Source organism: Condylura cristata, unplaced genomic scaffold (assembly GCF_000260355.1).
Source record: "Condylura cristata isolate star-nosed mole 26May11 unplaced genomic scaffold, ConCri1.0 scaffold00005, whole genome shotgun sequence".
Taxonomy (NCBI): Eukaryota; Metazoa; Chordata; class Mammalia; order Eulipotyphla; family Talpidae; genus Condylura; species Condylura cristata.
Window position 1 is genome coordinate 5,569,555 of NW_004567106.1, and position 11,889 is coordinate 5,581,443.

Genomic DNA, 11,889 nt, shown 5'->3' on the forward strand with positions numbered 1-11,889 from the left:
CCCCTCTCTCTCTCTCTTTTTATAAGATTTAATAATGTATTCACGATTAGGGTACAGGCCAGAATTGCAATGAGTGGAGAGCCAGTATGGGGAGCAGAACAGGTGGATCTACTGAGATAGAAATCTACTGCTGAGGGGAGCAGCTGGTGAGACAGGAGAGGTCTGCTGTACCTTGTGGGTCATCTCCCTGGCAGGATATTGAGCTCCTTGTTTCAGTGGCTGCTGATCCCTTCATAATGCTGTGAGTTAACCCCTTGTGCCACCAGGGAGGGCATCATGAGTAGCAGTTTCTTTTGAGGACCAAGGTGGAACATAATGGGGAAAGTTTGCTCTTGGTCTTGGAACATTTTTGAGGAGGCAGATCCCACAGTGGCCTCACATATTTCCACCTACTCCTTTTGTAGTCCGCCCTCACCCTGGTAAGAACATTTCTTGCTTAGCCAGTGGGTCCAAGAAGTAAAGGAAGCAGGTTAAATTAAATATTGCTGGACACCCCCCAATATGGGGTGGTTTACTGTACTGCATTGGACAGCTGCTGACTAGCTTGCTATTTACTAATGAATTTGAAAAACTGGAAAATACAGATAATTCTTAAGGAAATGTATTGAAAAAAAAAAGCAAAAACAAAAACAAAAACTGGCCCAAGAAGCAGAAAATCTGAATAGAGGTATTATCACAAAATACAAAGTGGCTATTGCAAAGTTCTTCTACCAACAAGTGGCATGTTCTGTGAAATCACCAAATAACCACACTATTCCTATTTTATTAGAGGGCATGGGAAAAGAGACAATATACAGTGCATTTGTAAAAACTTATGTGGTATTGGTAACAATGCAAGACTAGAGCAGAATAATAAAATCACAAACCTAATTGTTTTGCCCCAACTTGGTCGCAAGAAAGGAAGGCTGGAGGCAGAAAGGCTGAGCAAGCAGAGTTTATTGCTGCAGGACAGGGTGGAGGGATTAGTGGGGGAGGGTCTCTTATACAGATTCTAAACTCAAATTGCAAAAGGGTGACTCATCGATATGTTCCTTGAAGTAATGCCTAGTTCCCTATCACCTTCATCTAGTCCCATCCCGAGGCAAGGCCCTGTTAATTGGATGCAAGGCCCAGTTTATTACCTCCTTATCACCCTTGGATGCAAGGCCTAATTTATTATTCCCCTTTCCAGTCCCTCAGTAAATCTCAGCACTTGGTCACTCTCAACACTATTTAACTGAATACACATGCAGAAATCTTAAGTTGGTTAGGAAACAAAACTATTTTAAAGGAAGTATTGTTAGCGTTCAAAAGTTAACAATAATACTTAAGTAAACACTATAACAGTGCTAACACAGGGAAAATAAAGTATGCCTTCATTTACATAATTTTCTTTTTCTTCATTAAATGTCCTTCCTAATTTGTACCCAAACCCAGCTGAACACAACCTTTGTGATATTCCCTGAAGATTGTTAAAATTATTTTTTAAATTGAATTTATCCCATGTATGTAAATACTCAAAAAACAATTATAAAAAAAATTTGAAGATGGTCACTGGGAGCTCTTTACTTGTATGGCTCTCAGATTATCTTCAAAAAACAAATCCTCAGTAATTAGTGATGTTGTTTACTCAGCGTATGGAATGGGATATTTTAAATATCTTCCACACAAGAATTAAAAATAGGTAGAATCTGAGTAAAAATGCAGACTATGTTGTATACATGATTCCAACTCTTTTTATCTGTATATTGCTTGATATATCTAAATATCTATGTACCTTTTCCTGTTTAATATTTTAAAATCTGTGAGTTGCGTTTGTAATCCTCATGATTCTACTTATGCTAATGAATTGGAATGACTTGTCCCTGACCTCACTCATAAATAGGAAGGTTGGACCTGAATTTTGGTCTTCTCAAACCAAGTCTCTAGTTTTCTAATATAGTATATGGCTTACTATTTCTTTTCATAATAATTTAATTTAAAAATATAAAAGTGATTCTTTTTTGTTAATGTCATCACTGCTATATATATCCTAAATAGCAGAAGGTTTTTAAAAACCAGAAAATTACTTAAAAAGGAGAAAATTAGAAAAATTCAGGAATGAAGTATGATTTTATTGGAGTTAATTTCATCATCTCATACAAAAGCTAGGATATGTTACTAGGATAACTTACTAAAAGTTTAAATTTTCTTTTTTACAAGTTGGTAACTTCAATGAAAAAGTAGAAACTACAAGCAACTAGAAAAAAGCAGTATGAGTAGAAAAAATTCTGAGGAAAGGATGGCTATAATTGTGAGGGGGAAAATGAAGTTTTTAAACTTGGGAAATTCAAAATGAAAGTAAGCATTGCAACAATGCTTGGCTGGAATTGGAGGGAATTGTGCTAAGCAAAACAAGTCAGACTGAGAGAAAAATACCGGTTGATTTAAACATAAATGGAATACAAACAAAACAGAAACAGAAAGTGGTAGAAATAGTACTACAAGAGGAGAAAGCCACTGGTTTTAAGAGTAACATAGTGCTGTGTAGCAGAAGGAATATAAAAATCCCACTGGTTTTTACATTTTTCTTGTGTTTATTATTTGTTTTTGTACTTTAGCTACAATATATTTAAATAGTGTGTATGTATAACATAAACAGTATCTAATATTTAAGCTTTAAGTTACCTGGTATCTTTGATGTTTGTGTTATCTGTTACCAATGCATTTCACTTGAAGCTTGAGTCAGTTGCCATATTGCCATTGTCCAGGAGGTGGCACTGTAACATTATATTTACTTTGGAACTTGCCTTAAGATTCTGAAAGTTACTCTTAAATCATTTCTGTCCCGAAGCACTTTGTACTATCACTAGCTCTAGTAATTTTTGTTTTAATTAATATTATAGTTAATCACCAGATATATTGTTGCACTCTCCGTCTCTTGCACTGATAATCATTGAATGAAGTCTCAGCGAATCAAATTCAGCAAAGTATAATAGAAATAATTCAATTTGACCTAGTTGAAGTAACCATGAATATAAAATTGGTGTAACGCCCATTTGTATTAATGTAAGTTACTATAGTATTAGGCTAAAGGAGAAAAATTCAATATGATTTATCATTTAGGTTCTAAAACAGATGGTAACTTCCTTAATTTTTTCTTAAAAAAAAGTTCTAAGTTAGAAAATATACTTATTTTATACATTTTAGAGAACACTTTTGTCTAAAATTTAGAATCAAGAAATGATTCCTGGTACTTCACTTTGATTTAACATTACATTAAAGGCATTAACCAGTACAGAAAAACTAGAAAGAAAAAAGACCTATAAAAATTAGGTAGATTCAAAGATCATTTGATTTTTTTAATGTGGAAACTCAAAAGATTTATAAAAGTAGCAATAGAGCTTAGCAAGCCTTCCAGACAGAGACCAACAAAACACATTGAATGAATAGCTAAATCTCCATGTGAGTGTAAGCCAATATTTTTATATATTTGCATCAAACATAAAACTAAAATATAAAAATGAATCCTCATATATGGAACAATAACACAACAAAACAACATGCCTAGAGTTAAATTTAATAATCAAATTGTAAGACTGTTTTTCAGAAAAGTATTAAAAGTATAAAGATTATTAAGAGATTGAAGTTAGAACTAGATAAAAGGGGAGACAAGCAATGTTCATGAGCAAGAAAATTGAAAATGATGATTTCCCCCAAATTAATATGTACATGCAGACTCATTCGCAGTACATGGTTGTAAGCTATCTATAAGTAAATACATTTTTAAAATGTGTGATTGAGTTCATCATAAAACTAATACCACATGTGAGAAAAAAACAGAATTAGATAGCATATTCTGTTCTGAGAGCCTGTTTAATGCCCAGCTAAACTATACTTTTATCTGTCATTGTGGTTCTCAGAATCTGTAAGGGAGAAGGGATTAGGCTTCCAGTTGTATGGCCCCAGGCTTCACAGTTTTAAGTGTCTGATTTAGCAAAATTGTCTTGTGCCCCTTCATTTCTTTTTCTTTTTAAAAAAGATTTATTTATTTCTGCATACAGAATTGTTGTGCAGGCCATAGGTGCAGGGGTGGTGAGAGGATGCACCAGAGAGAGTGGGGAATGAGCAGAACAGGCGGAATGACAATATACACTGCTGAGGGGAGCAGCGGGCAAGACAGGAGAAGTCTGTCACACCATGTGGCTCACACCCCAGGCCAGGGATCAAACTCACACAGAAGCAGCAGTGGGTAGCTTCATATTGCTGTGTTTTAACTCAGTGCAACACCAGTACATGCCAAACAATGAAAACATTTTCCTACATGACCGCAATGCCATCATCACAGGTAGCAGTTATCATTGATTTCCTAGTCATTATGGCTATATGTGTTGCTCTGTGTGTCTTGCTGTCCCTTACACACTACCTTGCACTTCTGTTTCCTCAGCTCTTCAGATCACACATCCTTACACTGCTTACACCTCCTTCCAGGGATATCACAGGGCACTTCTGACCCTTGGAGTTGACTTACTGCATAATTACTTTACTTCTCTTCAGTTTAAATAGCTGATTTGATTTTACCTTGGAACAATAGAAAATGATCACTTGTTTACAGAGTTCATGAAGACAGAAGTTCTTATGCATTTATTTTTCATTTGTGGTCTCTATAAAATGCACAGAAAAGGCTAAATTCAAATTATTGGCATTGATGTGAGCTGTACAACTTGGAAGTTCTAAGTCAAGTGGCTATAGTTATATCCCCTATGGAAAATGTTGCTCAAATATTTGCTAATTGATAGGTATCACCTAAATGTAAATTTCTGTTTTCAAAGTACTTGGTAAATGTAATTGAGGATAAGGAGATTTTAGAAAAATCATTCTATTAGTATTTTGTACTAATTTTCTTACTTCTTTCCTCATCATCTCATTATTTGGTGTTAAACTTCTTCACTAATGAAATGACAGAAAGTAAACCATAACATTTTAATGTCTCCTGCATTTGAAGTAAATGCTATCAGAACTCTGGAGAGCAGTTGGAAGTGCTTATGTCAAATATAAGCATCGATAGATCTTTAGCTTAATTAATGCCACAGGAACAAACCTGGTGCCAATTTATATTTTAAAGATTTATATTTATTTATGCACACAAAAACGGGGGTGAGAGGTGCAGATGAGTGGATTTACCAGAGAGAGAGTGGGGAGCAGAACACTGCTGAAATTCACTGCTGAGGGGAGCAGTGGGCAGGTCAGGAAGAGGGATCTGCTGTGCTAGGTCACTTCCCTAGCTGGGAATCAAACTCATGCTTGTAGTGGCTACAGATAGCTTCATGGTGCTGCACTTTAACCCATTGTGCCACCAGTGAGCACCATAGTGCCAATTTCTTTTTTCTTTTCTTTCTTCTTCTTCTTTTTTTTTTAGCTTGACATTTTATGATTTACTTCTTATTTTTTTTAATTTTTTATTTTTTTTACATCATTCTTCATCTTGTGCATTTTCCATCTCAGTTACAGTCCCCATGGGCTTCCCATCACCAATTAGCTGTGTGCCATCATCACAGCCCAGTGCACTCTTCCCACTCCAGGTGCCAGTTTCTAACATGCATTTTTGAAGTTTACCCTGAGATCTCAGGCTGATTGAGTGTATGGAGATGTTAAGGGGAAGGATGTCCTAAAGGAACTTTGCAGAGTTTTGTGGACTCCACCCCTACTCCAGCTATCTGGAAACTGCAACTCCCAGCAGCACCAGGGAGAGAACTGCAAGGATCCAAGGGCGGGGCTAAGCAGGCATTCTGGGACTTTGGGGGATAAATAGGGCGCCATCCTCTGGCTGGGGAAATGGCTCTTGGTTCCATGTGCCTGGGGGCTATCAGTTAGTTTGTTACCAGAGCGCCAAGTCAGCAGAGCTGGTAAGATATTCTAGTTACCCTGTATCTCTCTTTCCCTGGGTTGTTTCCTTTTCTTTTCCCTTTCTGTAAATAAACCCATTATTGATCCTTTTGTGTGTGTCTGCTGTACAACTGAATTTTAAGAACACAGGGGAGGCCCCACAGACAGGCAGCCCAGTTCATACTGGGGTGCCCTGTAACAGAGGCAGAATGTTTCTCTCAGTAACTATTTCTTAGAAACTGATGTTTTGTATGTTAGTCATTTGCACTTCTCTCTCCACCCACAAGTTCTCAAGTGAGTTTTGCTTTTTCAATTTTTTTTAAGATTTATTTATTTGTATATACAGAACTGGGGTACAGGCCAGAGGCTCACTGGTGGTGAGAGACTTCACCAGAGACAGAGTGGGGAGCAGAACAGGCAGATAGATGAAGTACACTGCTGAGGGGAGCAGCAGGCGGGTCAGGAGAGTTCTGCCGTGCCATGCGGTCACCTCCTGGGCAGGTGGGAATCGAACTCATGCAGAAGTGGCCCCATCTTCCTAGTGCTGTGCTTTACCCTGCTGTGCCAGCAGGGAGGGCCAGCTTTTTCAAATTTTTAATGAAAAAAAAAATCTAAATAAACATAACCATCAGCATTAAAGTTGCTTTCAGACACATCTGAAGATGTGTATTTGTATTTCTTTTGTAATGTTGTCTTGCTAATCACAAAAATAACTTACTCTACCCTGCATTAATAAGTAGTTCAGCAGCTGAATTCTGTGGGGACTTCAGAATTATGAAGCATATTTACATATATTCACGTAGTCCGTAAACATTGATTAAGCATTTGTGAATATGTAAACTGTTCTTAGAAGTATATAGAGACATGAACCAGCTGAAGTTTCTGTTCTCTCTTCCTCTGCCTGTTTCTGTATTCCTTTAACTGTTTCTATTTGACTATCGTTTGCAGGGCTGAATCTCCTTACCTATACTACTAGATAATAATCCTTTTTTTTCCGTTTTAGGAAGTGTTCTGTTCTATTGTGAAACCTTTCTATCATTAGAACTATTAAATATATTTAATGCTCTTCTTATTTGATTTTTGGACTGAAAACAAAGAGTTAATGATTTTTATTATATGCTTGGAACATACCTTTAAACTTGGTAACAACTTAATGAGATATAATTCATTGACCGCAAAATTCACCCTTTAAAGAGTACAATTAGTGGTTTTTAATATTTTCACAGAGCTGTGCACTTACCACCACCATTATCTAATTCCTTAGTACTTTTAGCACCTCAAAAGAATTTCCATACCCATTATAGTAATTTTCAATTTCCCCCTCATCCCTGCCCCTGTCAACCACTAATCTACATTCTAGAACTGCCTACTCTGAAGAACATTTCATATAAATAGAATTTACATTTTGGACTTTTTATGTTTGGCTTCTTTCACTTAGCTTAATATTGTCAAGCTTCATCATGTTGTAGTACGTATCAACATTTCATTCTTTTTTGGGTTCAAATAGTATTCCATTGTGTGGATATATTACATTTTGTTTGTCCATTTATAAATAAATGAACATATACATCAATTTTACCTTTTGATTATTGCCTGTAATACTGCTATGAATATTCATATATGCTTTTTTGTTTTCAGTTCTAGAAGTAGAATTGCTAGGTCACACACTAACTGTATTTAGCCATTCAAGGAATTGCCAAAGTGTTTTCCATAGTGACCTATGCCATTTTACATCTCAGCACTGTGCTTCTCTAATTTCAGTGCAGAGGAAGTCTCCCGATGGATCTACTGTGGCCTAGCCTTCCTCCTTCTTTAAGACATTCCCACCAGACAACTTAGTCTGGGTGGTGCTTAGATACCTACAGAAACTAATCTCCCCATTTTAGGTTTGCAAAATGTGTTCTTTACCAATATACTCCACTGTACTTTCTGCCTCCCTACATCAATCGCTGAAGATGGCTACGAATGTCTGTTATAATTTCCGTTTATAAGCCTCTTACCTCTGAGAGATTATTGTAGCTAAATTCATTCCATTTTGCTTGACTGCTTCACCATGAAATCCCAGGGTTCTCAGGAATCCCTCACAGATTGACACTGCTGATCCTATCTCACACTTTTTGCCACCTTTCACTGTGGCGTCTAGAATTTCATCTTCTGTGAGTGTTAAAGGACAGATGCTGAATCTGGAGTAAAAGCTACTGATGTCTCTTGAGATACTGCAGTAGACTTACTCCAAGTAGCAAGTTAAGTCTTTTTAAGATTTGCTTCCTCTGCATTTTTAATAGGCTTTTTCTATAATGTGACTCTTGAATTTGGAAAGCAACTGGTTTATTCCGTGTTATTGTTTGATAAGGATGCTATCCAGCCTGCCAAAACAATAGCATTCCTGGTGCCCAGAGGAATCAGCCACTAGAATTTCACTGGTTTCTGACTACAACTATTACATTTCATAGGATTCTAGAACTAGCAGAAATAATACCATCTTAGAAATAATGCAATCTACCCCACTTATTTGTATATGAGACTGCGAGGAAGTTCTAAGATGCTGCCATACTGTTTTCCTCACACTCAATTCTGTGTTCTCTTTTCACTGAAAAGATACATTCTTTAACATTCTAATGATTGTACATAAAGATAATGTACAATGTCTTCTGGTCTAGTTTCTAGATTTACAGATCACAAGAGTTGAAAAGATAAATGACTAGCCAGGTTCAAAAGAGTAGTGTCCCTGGAGCTTCCTTCTAGACTTGTGCTCTTTCTATTTCAGAAAATTTAGATTACATATTTAAATGAATAAAAAATAGTAAGTACCAGTAATTTTGATCATTGTATTTCTGTAAAAATAACATGCAACACTAAAAAAAAAAAAAAAAAAGACTTTTCTAGGCCAATTCTGCCTTTTAAAAATACATTTTAAACATTCATAGAGAAAAAGGACAGTATAACAATTACCCATAGACATTCAATCATCATTAATATTTCACTTCACTCGTTTCATCCATTTCATTTTTTAAAAAATCCTAAAATCTGTATTACTTCACCTCAACATATATAAGTAATAAATGGATTTAGGGCCCTCCCTGATGGCACAGTGGGTTAAGGCACAGCACTGCAAGCTAGCTGCAGCGCTTCAGTGTGATCCACATGGAGGTGATCCACATGGCGCAGCAGACCTCTCCTGTCTTGCCCAATGCTCCTCTCAGCAGTGTAATTCATCCATCTGCCTGTTCTGCACCCCACTCTGTCTCTGGTGAATTTTCTCACAACTCCCCCCCCCCACCTCTGGCCTGTACCCTAGTTATGCATGAATAAATAAATCTTAAAAAAAAAAAGGATTTAAAAATATCATGAAACCATTACCACTCCTAACAAAATGAACAATTCCGCAGTATAGTATAACACACTCAATATTTGGAGTCTCCAGTGCTTCAAAAATATCTGATTACATTTGATTTGTTAAATGTTAAATCCAATTTTGATTTGTTTAAATAAGGAACTCACACAAGGCGCATACACCATGTCTGGTGAAATCTCTTAAGTAGGATAATCCCACATCCCCCTTGTTGATGTACTGGCAAAAATTGATTTGTTAATGCTGTGAAATATTCTGTATTCTGGACTTGCTGGTATATGTCCTGTTGGTGGACAGAGGAGCGGCTGCCCCCTGCTGGTGGAGAGACTGCCCTGATGTGGCCAGCTTCCCTTTGGGAAGGACCCACTCCTTGTGAGCCTAGTAGAACTTGAGAGGAGATATCCTGGTGAGCTTCTTCTCCATATCCTTATCTTTTACCCTTTGGGTTCCATCTTCAGGCACAGCCCCCAACAGTCTGTTATTTGCTGGGACCTCGTGCAGACATCCAGGCATCATCTGGGGCATCAGGCTTTGGTGCCTGAGGACCTTGATTTTATAGCCGTGTCAATTGCTTCACTAGCCCCTTCTACAAATACCCTTTGTGCAACTCAGTCTTGTGATGCCTCCCTTGCATTCCTGCCTCCATCAGCTTCATGCTGCAGTGTGGGCCTTACACATGGGAATGTGAGAAAGGTGATGTAGAAAGAGGTTCAGATCCTAGTGCAGCTGTGAAAACTCTTGGCTGGATGGGAAGGAAAAATCCATGCACAAGTTGCATGTTGGGGGAATCTCGGATGAGGCAGGAGTGGTGTGGTCCTTTGGCGTTGGCCAGGAGGAGCCCAGGGACACAGCAGACCTGTGTGACAGCGATGCATTGCAGGGGGAGGCAGCTGGTACCCCTCTCAGAAGGGGCTTCTGAGTAGGTCATCTCTATGACCGTCATGGGTGTCTACTTGATGTATATTTAGCCCTTTTTCCAAAGCTGTTTTTACTATCTGTTTCTTTTACATCAAAGCAACTTTATCATTCTTTTTTGAATGGGTAAAAAATTCAACAGAAAAATTGGTTTTGTTGCCACAGATCCCTAATGCCTATTAAGACTTTACATGTTTTTTTTTATTAAAGATTGTGAAAGAAGATAAATGCATCATTTTTCATTATTTAGCATTTCAAGAAATCAGAGGCAATCTGATTAGTTCTTTAGGGAAAAGTGTGCCTTTAGTCTTGTCTTTTTTAAAAGGTGTGGTATTCATCACTGACTGAAAGTCCAAAATTAGTAACTGGCTATACCTATTTCTGATCAGTTTGTCCTTAGAACTATTTTGATCTACTATCAATTTGTTTTTAACAGAATCACAGAAAGGACCAGAAAAACTTCTCAGCTGAGTGTCAGGTTATCTGTGGTGGGGTTTTTGTTCTCTGCAATGGAGCTGTGTGGCCTTGCAGAAATGACTTCACCCCTAGGGTTTCAGGTTTCACACCCATGAAATGAGTTTATTAGATTAAGTAATCTCCAGGATCCATCTAGTCTGTGAAATATAATAGTTGAAGTTGGAGATTAGGAATAAAATGTTTCTATGTTTGTTATCAAAAACTAAAATAAAGGCATGAAGTTATATTTAGGAAATGTGTGGCAAGCACATATTTTGGAAAATGCAATTAATTCTGAAACTGTTTTCCAGGAAGAAGGATAGATTAATTTCCACAAAGTAAATTAAATTAAGGACAACATGGAATATTTGTTTTTGTTAAAAATAAGACTTTTATTTGAGGACAGTTTTAGATTTACAGAATTTTTAGAAAGATAGAACAGAGTGTCTATTTGTTTTGTTTTGCACTTAAGTTTAAAAATATTTATGACAATCAGTGTGGGAGGAGTGGTTTTGATAGGAAATGGGTAGGGATGGGATTAATGGAGTAGATAATGGAGAGACTGGACTTAACATTTTTTTAAAAAAATATTTATTTATGTATTCATATAGAACTGGGGCAGGGGAGTGAGAAGATTCACCAGAGACAGAGTTAAGAGCAGAACAGGCAGCTCAAGGAAATACACTGCTGAGGGGAGCAGCTGGTGAGTCAGGAGAGGTCTGCCTGGCCATGTGGTCACCTCTGGGGCAGGATCGAACTTGCACTGAAGTGGCTGCCACTAGCTTGCAGTGCTGTATCCTAACCCACTGCACCACCAGGGAGGGCCTGGAGTTAACATTTTTATATGAAAAGACTTTCAGCATATTATATGAAGTCATTAGAGAAAATTAATAATAACAACTTTAATAACACATGATCCAGAATAAGGAAGTAGTAACCACATTGTACTCTAGCCTTAACATACTTTACTTGAGTTCTGTTTCTGGTTCAGAGAACTGTCTTACAAGACACATTGAAAGGTTTGTAGGAGAGCCAGTTTGTAGGAGAGCCAAAGCAAAAGAAGCACAGAAAGAGAAATAGTTTGTAATTTTACTCATACATGGTTTGGAGAGAAAACAGACAGACAGATGAATTGAACAAAACAAAAATAAAAGTTTAGATTATAAAACCAATTATTAGTTACCTGAAGGGAGTAGGAAATTCAGGTAGAAGCAATGAGTTGTTTGGTGGAGGATTGGAGCAGAATGATAAAAGATTTAGAAAACATTATACAAGAGGAAGGATTAAATGAGCTGAAGAGGTTTTAGCTTGAACAAGACAAC